Source organism: Ctenocephalides felis, unplaced genomic scaffold (genome assembly GCF_003426905.1).
Source record: "Ctenocephalides felis isolate EL2017-DRISC unplaced genomic scaffold, ASM342690v1 CF-g0.4_SCAFFOLD_01170, whole genome shotgun sequence".
Taxonomy (NCBI): domain Eukaryota; kingdom Metazoa; phylum Arthropoda; class Insecta; order Siphonaptera; family Pulicidae; genus Ctenocephalides; species Ctenocephalides felis.
In genome coordinates, this window is record NW_020537324.1 from 42,465,489 (window position 1) to 42,484,387 (window position 18,899).

Genomic DNA, 18,899 nt, shown 5'->3' on the forward strand with positions numbered 1-18,899 from the left:
CTCTTATTTTTTTAGTTCAGAACACTGTTTCGATGTAGTAGTGATTTTAGTGCGTTCATTGCCCCGTATGCACTACTTAATTTATTTTTAATGTGTTTTGTGAAGGTTAATTTTTGGTCCAGTGTGACACCCAAGTATTTGACACTGTTTTTCCATTCGATTGGTATATTTGTTACTTGTAAATTGTTATATGGAATACTTCTTTTATTACATTTAGAGAGAATTATTGCCTCGGATTTTTGGGCATTAATTTTAAGGCGCCACAATTTCGTGTAGTTTATGATCTCGTTTATATGTTGTTGAATTCTCTCTATTATTAAAGTAACTGATCTTGATGAGCTTAGGATTGCCGTGTCGTCTGCAAATATCAGCATGTCCGTTTTGGGGGAAACTGGAATATCATAAATATATAAGTTGAACAGTGTAGGTCCAAGTATAGATCCTTGAGGTACCCCTGCAGTAACCATTTTTGGATTTGAAAGTACATTACCAATTTTTACTTGAAAATTTCGATCACTGAGATATGATATGATAAATTTAATTATGTACTTTGGGAATTTTAAAATAATTAGTTTATAGATTAATCCTGTGCTCCAAATTGTGTCAAAAGCTTTCTCAATGTCAAGTAACACTAGTCCTGTATGATTACGTTTGTTAAAGTTAGTAATGGCTTTTTCTACCAGCACAGATAGTGGATGCATTGTAGAATGTTCTTTTTTAAACCCAAATTGAAAGTTTGGTATAATATTTAATTTTTCTATATGTTTGTTGACCCTGGTTTGTACGACCTTTTCTGCCACTTTACTCATTGTGTTGAGTAGTGCAATTGGACAATAGTTGAGAAAATCTAGTTGGAGTATCTGGGTAATGCAGCTGAACATTGTTTACTGTATTATTAATATATTTGTATAGTTTTTTACCACTGCTATTATTTCCTCTGCATTTCCACATTGCATGTTGAGCGTTGAAGTCACCAGCTATAAGCACTTTATTGTGTAGCGACCCTCGAATTGACCACTTCTGGAATGGCAAACACGACCAATAGCAGACTTCCACGTCAACAAGGTTTTGGTATAAAACCCAGACCTTTCATAGAATAATTCTCATTCTCTCATTCACTCTCCACTTATCGGTTGTAACAAATGTAGTGTAAATAATAAGAAATAAATGTATTTGATTATATTCAACATTGTTTACCTACATAATTGGTGACCCCGACGTGAGTGTAAATAATAAGAAATAAATGTATTTGATTATATTCAACATTGTATACCTACATAATTGGTGACCCGACGACGACGAGGAATCTTACGTAATATCGACCTCGACAGAAGACCTGATAACAGCCCCGACAGAGCTTAGTCATCATCAAAACAATAACAAGCAAGTACAACAAAAATTTTAAATTCATTGTGTTGTGTATATTCAATAGTGTACCAATATTTACAAGTTTACTAGTGGAGTATTTAGTTTTTTTTGTGAAAATATTGTGTGTTGTGTTAATAAGAATAAATATTAGTTTATTTTAATTTAAATATATTATTGTGTACACTATAATGGAAAACGGCGACAAAAATATTAAGGAACAAGGCAGCGTGTCAATATCACCGAACTTAGAAAGAATTGGAGTGAAAATTCCACCTTTCTGGGCAGAGAAACCCGAATTATGGTTCGCGCAGCTAGAAGGTCAATTTTTGCTAGGAAATGTTTCCGCCGACGCAACGAAATTTTATATTGCAATTTCACAACTTGATACGCAACACGCAGTCGAAATCGAAGACATAATCTTGAATCCTCCAGACACGAGGAAGTACGAGAAGTTGAAAGAAGAATTAATCAAGCCTTCATCAAAATCTCGCGAACAAAAACTTAAACAGCTACTCGAACATGAAGAATTGGGTGATCGCAAACCTACGCAATTTTTGCGACATCTGAGAAGTCTGCAACCCGTTGATACAGTTCCAGATTCCCTATTACGAACAATTTGGAGTGATCGACTACCTAGCCAGATACAAGCAATCATTGCCTCTAGAAAAGATATGTCTTTAGAAGCAGTGGCGGAGTTAGCTGATGATATTATCAATGTCATACCACCAGCATCAAGAATCGAAACTACTGCAATATCTGCTACACATGGTAATATTACAGAACTTACAAAATCAGTGGAGGACTTACGAAAGCAAGTAAGTAAATTACTTGCCCAAAACAAAACCATGCCCATTTCAGCAATCAAAAAACATAAAGGGCAGTCGCTAATGGCGGCAAGTGATTGCCTCAAGACGTCGCACCGCCTGTTTGTTACCGACAAAAATTCAAAACTGCAAATTTTAATCGATACCGGATCAGATTTGTGTGTTTGGCCACGAAAATTTTTACGAGGGCATTACAAAAAAACAAATTTTAATCTTTATGCAGCAAATGCAACCACTATTAAAACCTACGGTGACATACATACGTATACAACTTGATTTAGGCTTGAGAAGGAAATTCCGATGGCGCTTTGTAATAGCAGATGTGACAAATTATCCTATCATTGGCTCAGATTTTCTTCATTTTTACAATTTATTAGTGGACATTCGTCGTAAAAGACTAGTGGACGGAAATACAAACTCACATGTTGCTGGCATAATTAGAAGTGTCAACCTTACCAACATTACTACAATCACTGAGGAATCTGAATATGGTAATTTAATTAAACAATTTCCAAATATTATAAAACCTAGTGGCACACCAAGAGAAATTAAACACGATACTCTTCATCATATAATAACCACACCAGGACCACCAGTTGCTTGCCGACCTCGCAGACTTGGTCCTGTTCAATATGCAAGAGCAAAAACCGAGTTCGATGCTTTGTTAGACGCTGGTGTTGTAAGACGTTCCGAGAGTTCCTGGAGCTCACCATTGCACATGGTGCCCAAGAAAAATGGTTCCTGGCGTCCATGTGGTGACTACAGAGCTTTGAATGCACGAACTATTCCTGATCGCTATCCAGTGAAAAATATCAAAGATTTTTCATATAATCTATTTGGTTGTACCATCTTCTCTGTAATCGACCTAGTTCAAGCTTATACTCAGATACCAATGGCACCAGAAGATATTCCAAAAACAGCCATCACAACACCTTTTGGACTTTTCGAGTACAATTTCATGACATACGGGCTAAGAAACGCCGCCCAAACGTTTCAAAGGTTCATGGATCAAGTACTTAAAGGTTTAAATTTTTGCGTATGTCATATAGATGACATTTTGGTTTTCTCATGTTCACCAGAGGAACATAAATATCATTTAAAAACTACATTTCAACGTCTAGATAACAATGGCATCGTAATCAACGTGGAAAAATCTAGATTTGGAAAATCAACTATCAACTTTCTAGGCCACAAAATATCGACAACAGGTTCAACTCCACTACCGGAAAAAGTAGCTGCAATAAAAGAATTTCCTACACCTAAGACGGCAAAAGAAATTCGACGTTTTCCAGGTATGTTCAATTTTTACAGGGACTACATACCTAATGCAGCATTAATCCAAGCCCCACTTGATGACTTCTTATCATTGCACGCTCTCAAGGGAAACAAACCTATAAGTTTACCGGATATATGTATTAAAGCAATTTGTAATATGAAAGAAGCTCTAGCAAATGCCGCACTCCTTGCACATCCTGATCCGAATGCAACTTTGGCAATATTTTCAGATGCTTCGGACAGAAAAATAGGTGCTGTTGTGCAACAAAAATCATCAAAGTCATGGCAACCACTGGCATTCTTTTCAAAAAAGTTGACTGAAAACAAATCAGCATGGTCTCCTTATGATCGTGAACTCTATGCTGTCTACCAATCTATAAAGCATTTTCGCTTTTTACTAGAGGGAAGACACTTTATCATATTCACGGATCATAAACCATTAATTTATGCTTTCAGACAACGTAATGACAATTGTTCGCCGCGACAATTCAAATGGCTTGATTTCATCGGTCAGTTCACAACAGATATACGTCATATAACTGGTAAAGACAATATAACTGCCGATACTTTATCAAGAACAGAAGCTATTTTTTCACCTGTAGACTATACACAATTATCAAAGTCACAGGAAAATGATCAAGAATTATTGGATTTATTGAAAAGCAAAGATACAGCACTCAAACTACAGAAGGTCAATATTCCGGGAACAAAAACCAACGTGTACTGTGACGTCTCTACCGAAGTTCCACGACCATTTTTAACAACATCTTTCAGAAGACAGATGTTTGATAACATTCATGGTTTATCGCACCCAGGAGCGGCAACTACAATAAAAATGGTTACAGATCGATTTATATGGCCTGCTGTCCGCAAAGATTGTCGTGAATGGTCACGAACATGTATAGAGTGTCAGAAATCAAAAATTACACGTCATATGAAAACGCCTACTAGTAAATTTCCACTACCAAAAACACGATTTTCGGAAGTCCACATTGACATAATTGGTCCACTACCATCATCGAACGGCTATAGATATTGCTTAACCGCAATCGACAGGTATACTCGTATTCTGGATGGATTGCACGATTTGGAGTTCCATGTCAAGTTACAATCGACCGTGGAAGACAGTTTGAATCTTTTTTATTCAAAAAATCTTTCAAAAATGATAGGTTTCAAACAAACAAGGACGACAGCTTACCATCCATGCTCAAATAGGTTAGTAGAGAGATTCCACCGAAATTTGAAAGCAGCGATAATGTGTCACTACGGCAGTCATTGGACAGACGCTTTACCATTAGTGTTATTAGGAATCCGATCCGCGTGGAAGAAAGACTTGCAAACATCAAGTGCAGAGTTGGTATATGGCGAACCTTTGCGTTTGCCAGGCGAATTTTTGACAGCAAATACAGAAAATATAGTCGACAGCTCGAATTTCATATTAAATCTCCGAAAAATTATAACGAAACTTCGGCCACAACCAACCGCTCACCACAGAAAGGACACACCATTTATTTTCAATGATTTAGACACTGCAGAATTTGTGATGTTAAGAGACGATCGCATCAGAAAGTCACTGCAACAGCCATACACCATATAAAGTCCTTGGTAAAAATAATAAAACAATCACTTTAGATTTCAGCGGTCGAAGAGAGACGGTTTCCACAGATCGAGTGAAGCCCTGAAGGATCCTGAACAGCCGGATCCTTTGCAATACAAGACGAGGTACGGACGAAGGGTGAAATTCAGGATACCGACCTCCGGTCTCAGTAGGGGGCTGGTGTAGCGACCCTCGAATTGACCACTTCTGGAATGGCAAACACCACCAATAGCAGATTTCCACGTCGACAAGGTTTTGGTATAAAACCCAGACCTTTCATAGAATAATTCTCATTCTCTCATTCACTCTCCACTTATCGGTTGTAACAAATGTAGTGTAAATAATAAGAAATAAATGTATTTGATTATATTCAACATTGTTTACCTACAATTGCTAACATTAATGAGTGATTTGATGTCACGTAGTAATAATTTGTTGCATGGAACATAAATAGATATTATTGTCAGTTTAGAATTTTCAGTAAATATATTTATGGCAGTCGCTTCAGTGTACTTCAGTTCTGGTAAGTTGAGTTGCTCATGCTTAATGCAACGCCTGACAAGAATGGCTGTACCTCCCCATGAAGAGTTTTCTTTATCTGTTCTATACACTTTGTAATTTTTAATATAAAAAGTATCTTTCTTTTGTAAATGTGTCTCATTTAAAAGGACTATATCAATGTTCTTAGTTTCAAGTAATTCAATAAGTTCAGCTCGATTTTTCTTGATGCCATTTGCATTAAAGTAAATTACATTAATGTTATAGGTTTGGTTCAAGGCTATAATTTTAATGAGTCAAGTATTAAATGATATTTTTCACTATAGCTGTCTTGAGAGCTGTAGATAATGTGTATCCCTTCTGTCGTGCTAAAATCCGGTTCTGCCAAAGAGTTTACAGCTGGATTTTGGGGTCTGGATTTGCATTGTTCTTTTGCCTCTGAGATGACAGCAGAATATGTCCTCGACGCATAAGGTGAATTTGCAAATTTATTCTTCTTTTGCTCCTTGTACTTGAGCAAGTATCCACAACGCGAAAAGTTCGCAGGGTGTTTTTCTCTACAGTTGATGCACTCTGCTGGTTCATTGCTGTCCTGGTAAGTGGTCTTCAGTACATTTTACGCATCTGTAATTCAAGTTACAGTTGTAAGAGGTGTGACCTACTGTTTGGCACTTTCTGCATTGTTTAACATCCGGTGGTTTATACTTCTCCCATTTAAAAAGATGGCCGTTGATGTTGTTCACCTTTTTTAGATTATTCATATCCTGACTGTTATCCAGTATTATTATGTAGATAGGTAGTTTGATTGTGTGTCCATCAGAATGTTTTTTCTTGAGTTGAATAACTTTTTTAACTAGTATGTTGTTTTCGATGAGATAGTCATGAACTTCCGCATCTGTAATGTGTGGGTTCAGTCCAGTAATAGTAATTTTTTTAGAGAAATTGTTACTGGTGGAGTAAGGAGTATAAAATTGAAGTTTTAATTCTTTAAGTTTGTTTTTAATAATTTCATGATCTTTTATATTGGTAGTATAAAGTTTATGTCTGTATGGATTAATGTATTCAAGAGTAAATGATATTTTAGTAGCGTCTTTTACGTACTTAATAGTTTTAAGATCAATTGTGCTTCTGATAATGATAGGTGGAATTTTTGTAGAAACTTTTTTGATGGGAGCCTCTTCATTACTGTTATTATTGTTTGAATTTCTCCTTCGTTTTTTGTTTGTCACTGTTTGAAAATCGTCCATGTCCATGTCATCTCTGTCTGTTAAGGATTCGAAACTATTTGCACAAGAAATAGTACTTGTGGTTTCTTTCATTGTGTTTTGGGTAGGATCTACATTATTTAAATTTATTTCTAAAAATTTCCTGGGAATATCCCTAGGTAAATCTTTGTTACCTTCTGTTCTTCCTGCAGCTGAATCCAGTATCGTAATTTGACCTTGGTATAAGTTTCTCAATTGCTGCTTTAACACTAAAGACTTTTTATCACCACAATCTTCGGTTTTCCAAAGATCCTTCTTCTTCTTTTTGCCTTTCCACTTCGACATCAGCCACAATCCGGGAACATTTCGAGCACTTCAAATATCTTCTGCGCCAATCTCGCCAAGTTCTCGATGAGTCTCCAGTGAGTCCAGAGTCAGCTCACGCCTCTTCCGCCTGCCAGAGTCCAGAGTCAGTTCGACCAGTATCAATTTTTCTCGTGCCTAATAATATATTAATGTGTCAAACCCGCATAAATCTTCATTCAGTTCTTCACTAGGGCGTCAAGTATCAATGGCGAATTCTTATTTAAATTCAGGCGCAAGTGCCAGTAATTTGAATCATATGCGCTCGCATGATGAAATTACGTTTGGACCAGCAGAAGAATTTACAGGAGTGAATCTTCCGACAATTGTGAAAATTATCAGGTATTATTTTTATTTGGCGGAAAAATAAAAAAAAAACAAAATAAAATGTTTTCATATAAAACATTTACTCCAAATGTGGTAACAAAATTGATTCAGACGTGGGAAAAAAATGATATTCCAATTATGGAGAAACGAAGTATCGCTAGAAAATTGAACCGATTGATTGATAAATATAAAAGTACAAATAAAAGCAAGTCTACCCAAGCATCATTTCAGGAGTTTGTAGAATCCACGAAAGAATTATTTTATATTGGAAAATGCAAATGCGATTTGCGAAGAATACTGTGTTCTTGCGGACTGATCCAAGAACATTTACAAGCGTTTATAATGGATCAACATAATGAGAGGAAATCTACGATACCAGAATATATTATAAAAATTGAAGATGAAGTATCAGCATCTACAATAACTAGCAATATTACTCCAGATGTTGGTTTTGATTTTAAAAGCAGTTCGGAAAGTTCACAAAATACTTCTCATATAAAACGTGGACCATATAGTCAAAGATATCAGGCTCCAAGCTATGCCTTAATGTGCGACAGATTTGCAATTTATGATAGAGTTGGTTCTGGCGTGGTGAAAGCAATCCTACATGACCTGGGGCGTAATGGATGATTGGGGCAATCCTGTCATTATGGATAAAAATAAAAGCGTTCGTGAGAGGCAGAAAAATAGGCAATAGTTAAATGGGCCACGGCATTGGTTTGTGTGACTTCTCCACTTTAACGAACTTCCACTTTGCCATTTATTTAACTATTTAGAAAAATCATTGACCACTGGACCACAAACAAAAAGTGGAATATTAAGCAAACAAATTGAAACATGCGAAAATATACCGGTGAATTATAACATATTTACTATTTTTTAATACCCTATGTTCAAATCTATATACATAAAAGAGTATCGCTTAGTACATAAAAGAGTACATAAAAGAGGATCGCTTAAGTTAGAACACTTATAACTCACGAACGGCTGAACCGATTTAGATGAAAATTGGCAGGGAGGTAGTTTAGAGCCAGGAGAAACATAAATTTTTATCCCGTTTTCAATCTAATTCATTATATATATATATATATATATATATACTAGCAAACCCGACGAACTCCGTTTCGCCACAGTTTTTTGTTTGTTTTATATTTGAAAAGGAATAATGTGATTTTATTATACAACAGTAATAGATTTCTTTCGATTATAAAAATGAAGTATTTTTTAGTTGAACTTCTCAAAGTAAATAAAAGTAAATTATCCGTTTTATTGAAGTGCTCTTTGCTAAACTACATTTTTTATTTTTTGGTCTGACGTTAACACAAACAAAGCGGATTGATTTCCAACTCGTGAACAGGCAACGTATAACTGCCCATGTAAAAAACAATGATTTTCTAAATAATCTATTTGAAATCTATCCCGCAAACACTAAGCGATTGGCCTTGTTATTGCGAACGCACGGCGAACTGGAAATTGCAATCGTTTGAAGTCAAACGGAAGACCAGTCGGAATCATTGGTATGTCACCAAATCGCCAGCAATTTTTGATTGAATGGCGAAATTCAGTGCGTGTACATCATTTTTCTTTGCGGCAAGAATTTCTCTTTGACTTAACCAAGCAAAATTCTGATAATTCTCACTAATGTAATTACTCGAATTTTTAATTACGGTGCGTGAAGTTCTAGTAGCTTGCATTAAGGCACGATGCCATGCACCACTAATTTTCTTAGCTATAAACCTTGCGGAGCCCGAGACCTTTCCAACGAATGCAAAATTGTCGAAATCGGTTCGTGCGTTCTGGAGTTATTTCGTCAGGATGGAAAACCCGACTTATTTTTATATATAGAAGATATATATATATATATTAGGTGCGCAACTAAGTTCTCGCTGTTTTTCGATGAAAATGTAACTTTATTATAAAAAAAACTATTACATCTGATTCATTCAAACTATTTCCCATCGCTAGACACATCTTTTGCCCATCTTTCTGGCAGAGCTCGAATACCTTGACGTCAGAAGTGGTAGTCTTTTGAGGCTATCCACGAATCAAGTCATTTTCTGATGTCTTCGTATAAGTTGAACTGCTGCTCAGCCAGGCCCTGTGCCATCGAACGGAACAAGTAAAAATCGGACAATACAATATCTGGGGAATATAGCGGGTGGGGTAGGATTGCCATTTGACCGTTCCCAAGTAGGTTTTAACAGGCTTGAAAACGTGATGCTGAGCGTTGGCATGCAGTAAAATCACTCTGCTCGTATTCTGGCCGTTTTTCGCGCAGTGTTCGGCTAAATTGCATCAATTGAGTTCGATACAGTTCTCCAGTGATGATTTCGCTCGGTTTCAACAGCTCATAATGAATAACACTGACCTGGTCCCACAATATTCAAAGTAAACCTTCGTAGTGAATATTCGGCCGAACCGAGATTTTTTTTTCCTTGGATTGCTGTAATGTATTCATTTTTATCACCTGTCACGATGCGATGAAGAAACCTTTCCTTTCTCGTCATTGGAGCAGTGGTTCACAGGCGAAAAAACGACGCTCGACATCTCATGGCTTCAACTCACAAGGAACCCAAGTTTCTTGCTTCTGAATAATCCCCAACGCATGCAATCACTTGGAAATGGCTTGACGGGTAACTCCTAATTCTGAAGCAAGCTCTTATTGAATTTGGCACGAATTCTCTTCGAGAAAGGCCTTCAATTTAACGTCTTTGTAGATTTTGGACCCTCCTTCACGAGGGCGGTCGTCAACATCAAAATGACCGTTTTTGAAGCGACAAAACGCATCACGGCATGTTGTTTCACTCGGAGTAATATTTTCGTAGCTCTTGATGCACTTGAGCTGCCGTTTTTTTCGAATGAAAGAAAAAAATCAACACTTCCCGCAAATGACGATTGTTTGGCATAACATTAGACATTTTCACTTGATCAGAAGTATATATTGCAAAAACTAAATCACTTATGTGTAGCATAAGTTTGATTGTCATATGTCTAAGCTTGGTTCATGACGTTTTGGATTTGTCAAAATCGACCAACCCTTACTGCTAGAGCCATATACTGACAAACAGCGAGAACTTAGTTGCGCACCTAATATATATATATATATAAATATGTAAATATACTAGCTAGCCCGGCCACGCGTTGCTGTGGCTCAGTAATCTTTTGGTGGCAGGGAGGTAGTTTAGAGCCAGGAGAAACATATAAAATACTTTTTATCCCGTTTTTCATTCTAATTCAGAATTAATTATTTATAAACTATCCATGTAGTTTATTCAATCTATGATACTATCAATGATTGCATCCATGACATTTACCTTCGATTGTCAACATGTCCATTTTGTCGAATAACTTATTCCCAGTTATAAATTCCCAGAATTTATCGAAGAATAGTTAGTAATATATGAAGATACGGGGTTAAAAGTTCCACGACCAAAGTGTCAAAAACCAGTAAAGCTAAAGCATTGTTTAATAACATTATTTGAAAGTAAAGGGGAAAAGATGTAAAACCAGCTATAACCTTGATTCTTATGACTTTGATATTGGGAGATAAACGGTCATCTTTGAAAATCCATAGTAAAAGTATTTTTTTCTGTTGGTACTTTTTTAGCATTAGTTAAAAATGTAATTATTTTGTAAAATATCTTTAAAATTAAAATAAGACCTGTTTGCCATCTGGCCGTTCCAAGTTACCCCCCCCTATAGGGTAAAAAGGTCTAGATAACAAATTTTTGAAAGAGAGCAAAAAAAGCACATTTTTACAATGATGAAGTAGCTGGTAGTTTTACTGAACGTAGTCAGATAATTGTTCGTTTGAAATGTGTCATTTGTTGTGATAAAATTAGTTTGGTTTTCATAATAAAATTTATATCTGCTCAAACTCAAATTGGACCTTTGTGCCTTGCCCTGCTCTACGTATATACTTTTTATTAAATTTACTTTAATTCAAGGTTACTTGAAACTTTTCAAAAAGCAGGTCGAAGCAGATATTTCTAATTCATTTTCTATCCCTCCTCGCAGAAATTTGAAAAATTTGTATAAGTTCAGTAGTATTATTTACAATTATACACAAAATCCAGAATCCAATAGAATATGAAAAGCTTAAAACGTAATCAATTAGTCGAAATACCAAAAAAAGACTTGGATTGGAATATACTATGATTTCTATAAAAAGTGTATAAAGCTCCCAGTTTAATTGTATTGACAAAACATAGACAAACTAATGGGGTTTATTGTTTTGATAATACCTCATTGTATATAGCATTTAAACAACACATCCTTATAAACATAAAGTATCAATATCTTTGATTCTATAGAAATTGTTTAGAATATACCTTACTTAGCAAAACAACGTTTGCCGGGTCAGCTAGTTCAATATAATTTATTTTTTCTTATGTACTTCCAGCCGGTAACAGACTTTGAAACAATCCCACTTGAAAATTTGGCTGATTTAAGTCCTGCTGAATCGACAACTGACAAATGTCAATGTAAGTTACTGATTTCAAAAAGCAGGAAAATGTTTTTAATCTGTTTTGATGCAGGAATCTAGGTTAGGCTCACTCGCTAATGTCCCAAAAGTTTACTTAATGTAGTTTGAGGTACCCGTAAGTTACTGATTTCAAAAAGCCGGAAGATGTTTTTAACCTGTTTCGATGCAAGATTCTAGGTTAGGCTTACTCGCTAATGTCCCCTAAAAGTTTACTTTATGCAGTCTGAGGTACCCGTAAGTTACTGATTTCAAAAAGACGGAAGATGTTTTTAACCTGTTTCGATGCAAGATTCTAGGTTAGGCTTACTCGCTAATGTCCCCTAAAAGTTTACTTGATGTAGTCTGAGGTACCCGTAAGTTACTGATTTCAAAAAGCCGGAAAATGTTTTCAACCTGTTTCGATGCAAGATTCTAGGTTAGGCTTACTCGCTAATGTCTCCTAAAAGTTTATTTGATGTAGTTTGAGGTACCCGTAAGTTACTGATTTCAAAAAGCCGAAAAATGTCTTTAACCTGTCTTGATGCAAGATTCTAGGTTACGCTTACCCGCTGATGTCCCCTAAAATATATAAATACTGAATATTTTGTTAAAAAAGAAATAAATGTACTGAATATTTTATTATAAAAGAATCGAAATATTTATAGGTTGAAAGTTACTAATTATTTACAGTATATAACAAAAATTAAACAAAAATAGCAACTTGCACGTATTTTGCACATTAACAACTTGCACGTACTCTGCACGCATTCTGCAAATTGAGAACTTGCACGTATTTTACACATTAACAACTTGCACGCATTTGCATTTTAGATAACTTATACGTACTTTGCTTATTAGCAACTTGTACGCATTTCATTTAATTGGTGTCTTGTACGCATTTCCAAGAAATTTAGCAAAAAACATTCTCCCTATTCAGAATTTAATGAATTATATCATATATTTATAATAAAAAATATGAAAAGTTTCTCTTAAAAACATATATTTTGTAAACTTACAAAATATTTATAACTATTTTCTTAGCATTATGGTTATTGAAAGAAATTATGAATATTTCTAGTATTGGAATTTGTCGATAAGTTTTGATTTACGTGCTGACTTACGAACATTGTACAAAATAGCTAAGTAGATACCGAAGAAGTGTCACATGTACAGCATGTACAAGTTTTCGACTGTCAAGCCTACTGATTGTGGCATGCTGCAATGCGACGGCTCAAGGCTTATGCTCTAATAGCGTGGGGTGACGTCAAGCCAACATAACGAATCCTCAAGCCAAGGGCTGAGTCTCAACGGATCGCAGAGTGGTAACTGCTCTGCCGTGTACAACACTTCTTCAGGTACCTAATTCGTTTACAAACGATTCCGAGTCTCTACATAGAACTAGTGACCCATGATCGACCGCTATAGGCAAGACAGATATAACGGACGGATACCGCCATTGTCCAGCGCATCATTCGGCTAAAAATGGCTCGTGCGATAACCGGCGTGCGCCGTATTGTATTCGATACGAGACTCCTGGAGATATCGTTGCTTACTATGTCTAGAAAGGATAAGGCCTTAGAGGCGTTCAGGCATAATCCCACGGATGGTAGCTTTGCACTACCGGCCGCTCGACCGAGTGCGTGAACCAAATGTCCGAACCTGCGGATCCTCTCGTACTGAGCAGGATTACTGTCGCAACGTCGATTCATCAGCAGGGTAAAACTAACCTGTCTCACGACGGTCTAAACCCAGCTCACGTTCCCTATTTGTGGGTGAACAATCCAACGCTTGGCGAATTCTGCTTTGCAATGATAGGAAGAGCCGACATAGAAAGATCAAAAGGCAACGTCGCTATGAACGCTTGGCTGCCACAAGCCAGTTATCCCTGTGGTAACTTTTCTGACACCTCTTGCTGAAAACTCTTCAAGCCAAAAGGATTGATAGGCCATCCTTTTGCGGTCCCTATGCACACTGAGCAACGGGATCAAGCCAGAATTTGCCATTTTGCTCTGCGCGAGGTTTCTGTCCTCGCTGAGCTGGCCTTAGGACACCTGCGTTATTATTTGACAGATGTGCCGCCCCAGTCAAACTCCCCGCCTAGCAGTTTCCTCAAATCGGATCACGCTAGAGTACTGTTGGCGATCGGCGCAATGCCTCACACCACTCTTATGCGCTTGGCTCTAGAAAACCGTGACAGTCGGAACGCAAGTTTTTGACGCACGCTTTCCGCCCAATCGAGTAAGTAAAGAAACGATGAAAGTAGTGGTATTTCACCGACGATATTACTATCTCCCACTTATGCTACACCATTCATGTCTCCTTACAATGCCAGACTAAGGTCAAGCTCAACAGGGTATTCTTTTCCCGCTAATTTTTCCAAGCCCGTTTCCTTGGCAGTGGTTTCGCTAGAAAGTAGATAGGAACAGGGGGAATCTTGTTAATCTATTCATGCGCTTCACTAGTAAGATGACGAGGCACTTGGCTATTTTTTAATTTTTATTTTTTGGCTAGGAGGGGAATGAATTTACGCACCCCGGTCGCCAGGTTGACCATGTAGTGTGGAACTCGGCCCGAAGTCAATACCCACTAAACCTAACTCCTAGTATTATGCCTGACGGATGTAATGCGCAGGCAGCACGCTGTATTCAAGGGTTCATTCTACCCTATCCCCTGGCGTATCATGGACGTTGTTTTGTTCCAAGCGCTAAAACCGTTGAGTTCTCCGAACAAAACTCTTGTGGAAATGGTCTTTAATTCATCTTTCTTAATAACTTTGCCTGACAGCAAAAAGTTTGCAGAGTCCATGTGCCACACTCCTCTGTTATTTAAGGTAACAGTACTATATATCACTTCAGATGCGTTGTACTACTCTTTTATCTGGGCGTCCAAACTCTTATAATGCTCTATCGTGCGTTTATGAGCTAAATCCATGTCTACGATTTGTGTGTCAATCACAATAGCAGATTCTCCTTACGTCGCTACAAGTTAAGGTTTACGTGTTCCCTCTGGTGTTTGGAACAGTGGCTCCCATTCGACACAAGAGTGTTTTTTCTCTAGAGCTCTTTTGACGTATTTGGTGACTGCATTGTGTCTCTCAATTTTTTGTCTATGACTTCGATAGCACGTTTGTAATATGTGATCTAGAGTCTCTAGTGCGTTGCATACTGCTCTACAAAACCTATCTTCTCGGCAACCTCTTGTGGTCCGGCTTCTGCATGGCATAGAATTAACTCTAAGACGAGCGCAGTTAATGAAGTCCCGGCCTGATAGGATTTTCGTGCCATCGGTAATCCACCGGTGTTGCTGGGGGACTTTGGATGACTTCGAGAGCGCCTGCCCGTCCACTGAATTGTGGAGGAACTTAGCCCATCTGTCATCTAGCTGTTTAGCGGAACCTATAATGTTCCCGATGTCAGTCAAGCGTTTTTCGCAATTCTCAACCTCAAGCTGATGAAAACTGGAGTCTGGCCATCCCAGGTTCATAAGCCTTCCCTTTCTTATTAAAGGCACCAACCATCTCAGAGATGGGAGGCATAAGCTCCCATCTCTGTCTTTGGCATAGAAATAAGTGTTGGTCGTGTCAGTCGGTAACCTTAGCCATGATCTTACGGCTTTTCTAATTATAGTGTCAAGGCTTTTAAGAAGGCAAAGTGTTGTGTTCCCTAACGTCAGCTTGTGTAACAGTTTTGGAATACCGTCTGTTCTTAATGCGAACAGTCGTTGCTGCGGTTTTAAGAGAGCTTTGGACAGCTTCTCTATGATGTCCTGCAATTTTTGCTTTAGGTCGCACATTTTGGCGCCCTCTGGAGTGAAAGATACTCCGAGATAACACCAAACTTCCACCCTATAGAGGGGTAAGGTAAGGTAAGTCTCGACCACCGCAACTGAATTTTATGTTATTATCAACGTATGACTTTTTAACATGTAGCACATTCCTGATAGCTATTGTAAAAGATTTGGCGGTGTTGATGATGAGGCCGCATTTTGAGAGGAAATCATTGGCGTGGTCTAGCATTGCCTGAAGGCCTTTTTGTGACGACGCCGCAAATACCAGGTCGTCAGCGAATGCCATGATGTTTAGTAATTTTTCCTCTATCACAACCCCGACCTCAGGAGGGGAGCTTTATATGAGCCTATTGATAATTAGATTAAAAAGGACTGGCGATAAAGGATCTCCTTGTTTAACCCCGCTCCTCGGACTAATGGGATCCGAGTGCCAGTTATCCCAACGGAGTCTCGTCGAGCTGTTCTTATATGTATACTCTATATACTATATATAGAGTATATAGAGTATATAGAGTATGAGAGTCATAGTTACTCCCGCCGTTTACCCGCGCTTGCTAGAATTTCTTCACGTTGACATTCAGAGCACTGGGCAGAAATCACATTGCGTCAACACCCGTTCGGGCCATCGCAATGCTTTGTTTTAATTAGACAGTCGATTTCCCTAGTCCGTGCCAGTTCTGAGCTGACCGTTGAATGGCGACCGAAGAGTACGACTGACCGACCGAAGCCGGCACAGAAACCTAGCAATAGAAAGATTCGCGGGAGGGGGGCGGAGAGGCACGGGACCGAGCACGGATGTAAGTCACAAGGACAATTTTACCTCGCCGAGGGCCCGGCACATTGGCCTACGCCCGCTTCCCAACCAAGCCTGGCACGCCCCGATCCTCAGAGCCAATCCTTATCTCGAAATTACGGATCCAATTTGCCGACTTCCCTTACCTACATTTATCTATCGACTAGAGGCTCTTCACCTTGGAGACCTGCTGCGGATATGGGTACGAACAAGCGCGACACCTACCGTGGCCCTCTCCTGGATTTTCAAGGTCAAATGGAAAGATACGGACACCGCCGCAACAACGGTGCTCTTTGCGTTCCAAACCCTATCTCTCTTCTAGAAGATTCCAGGGAACTCGAACGCTCACACAGAGAAGAAAACTCGCTCCGTATTTCGAGACGGCGTCTCCAGGTCATTTTGGGTTACCCCGACGAACTCTCTTGCGAGGGCCCGACTTGTAAACGGTTCCGCTGCCGGGTTTCGGAATAGAAACCGGATTCCCTTTCGCCCGATGGGTGTGAAATTTTATTCAAAATAAAATACACCAACATCAACATAGGATTTCTCCTGGGGATTAGGATCGGCGCCTTAACTCGGCGTTTGGTTCATCCCACAGCTAGTTTTGCTTGCCAGAAGTGGCCCACTATGCACTCTGATCCAAATCTCTGGCTTCACTATTCAAGCAAGCCAGAGATCTCACCCATTTAAAGTTTAAAAATAGGTTGAGGTCGTTTCGGCCCCAAGGGGTCTAATCATTCGCTTTACCGGATAAGACTCGTTCATCGAATGCCAGCTATCCTGAGGAAAACTTCGGAGAAAACCAGCTACTAGATGGTTCGATTAGTCTTTTGCCCCTATACCCAGTTCCGAGGATCGATTTTTAGGTCAGAATCGCTACGGGATCGATTTTTAGGTCAGAATCGCTACGGTCCTTAATCAGGGTTTTCCCTGACTTCGACCTGACCGGGCATAGTTCACCATCTTTTGGGTCCTAGCGTGTACGCTCTGAGTGCGTCTCTTCTCGAAATGAGAGTGAGACTTCTCGGGATTGCAAGAACGCATCCGTAGATGCGGTCCGTCATCCCTCAGTTTACTTAAGCACACCTTTGCGTTTATTGCGCCTTTAGGTTTTGTATTTTCCAATGTCTCGCGCACATGCTAGACTCCTTGGTCCGTGTTTCAAGACGGGTCCTGAAAGTACCCAAAGCAATAGCATCGCTGACCGGTAATAGAGTCCATCCGAGAACACGGTAACTAACAGCTCGAGGCGGCATCGATGCCGGACTAGGTCCGACGATCAATAACCGTTCGTGCTTGCAACCGGCCGAACGCTTAAAAGCGACCCTATACCATATCGTTTATACCGTCTGGCAGTCGACCGGAGCACGCAGGGTCTGACGCAAAAAAATTCATGACAGGCTACCGCCGCGGTCGTAGATCGACACCAAAAAGGTCGCGACGTCGTACTGAGAGAGAAGAGCATGTCATCGCCGCCTAACGCATAAACCGACGACGTATCACAGGACGAATCCCGGTCAATCGCACGCCAATAAATGGAAGACAACGATAAAATTGAATCTCTCTTTTCGATATTTCGGGTTTCTCAGGTTTACGCCTGAACGGTTCCACGTACTCTTGAACTCTCTCTTCAAAGTTCATTTTAACTTTCCCTCACGGTTCTTGTTCGCTATCGGTCTCGTGGTCATATTTAGTCTTAGATGGAGTTTACCACCCACTTAGAGCTGCACTCTCAAGCAACTCTACTCTGAGAAGAGATCCTCTTGATACGCAAAACGGTCGCTTCGGGCCTGGCACCCTCTATGGGCAAATGGCCCCATTCAGGATGGACTTGAACTCGCCGCAACGCATCGAGATAATCGAATCCTCCCTAGCAGTACATTTCCCAGCGTCCGCCGCGGGATTTAGTGCTGGGCTCTTCCCTGTTCGCTCGCCGCTACTAAGGAAATCCTAGTTAGTTTCTTTTCCACCGCTTAGTAATATGCTTAAATTCAGCGGGTAATCTCATCTGCTCTGAGGTCGTATTATGATTATGATGCGCTCGCAAACGTAAGTAAGAAAGCGCACACATAATCGACAAAAAATCTTTGAATCGTCCACATTTGCCGGAACAAAACCGCATTTCGAAGAGTTCGGGTTTCCGGTTATCGGAAAGGTCGCAAGAATATAAAATCTCTAGGACACACAACCTGCCGTAATCCTAATAATTAATTAGCTGCGTTCTTCATCGACCCACGAGGCAAGTGATCCACCGTTCAGGATGATTTTATATATATTTATACATTTTTCGATCGTGATTCCCTCGAAATCGTTTAAGATAACTCAGGCGATTCCAAAACTAGTATGTTTATTATGATTACAATTAGTACACCGTAAAGCTTTCGCTTTTTGGTCCGAG

The 18,899-nt window shown here is 39.1% G+C and overlaps 1 pseudogene; it reads right to left on the reverse strand.

The window, feature by feature from the left end:
• Positions 1–13,199: 13,199 nt before the first annotated feature.
• LOC113368510 lies at positions 13,200–18,523 on the reverse strand (annotated as a pseudogene).
• Between the last annotated feature and the right edge of the window lie 376 nt (positions 18,524–18,899).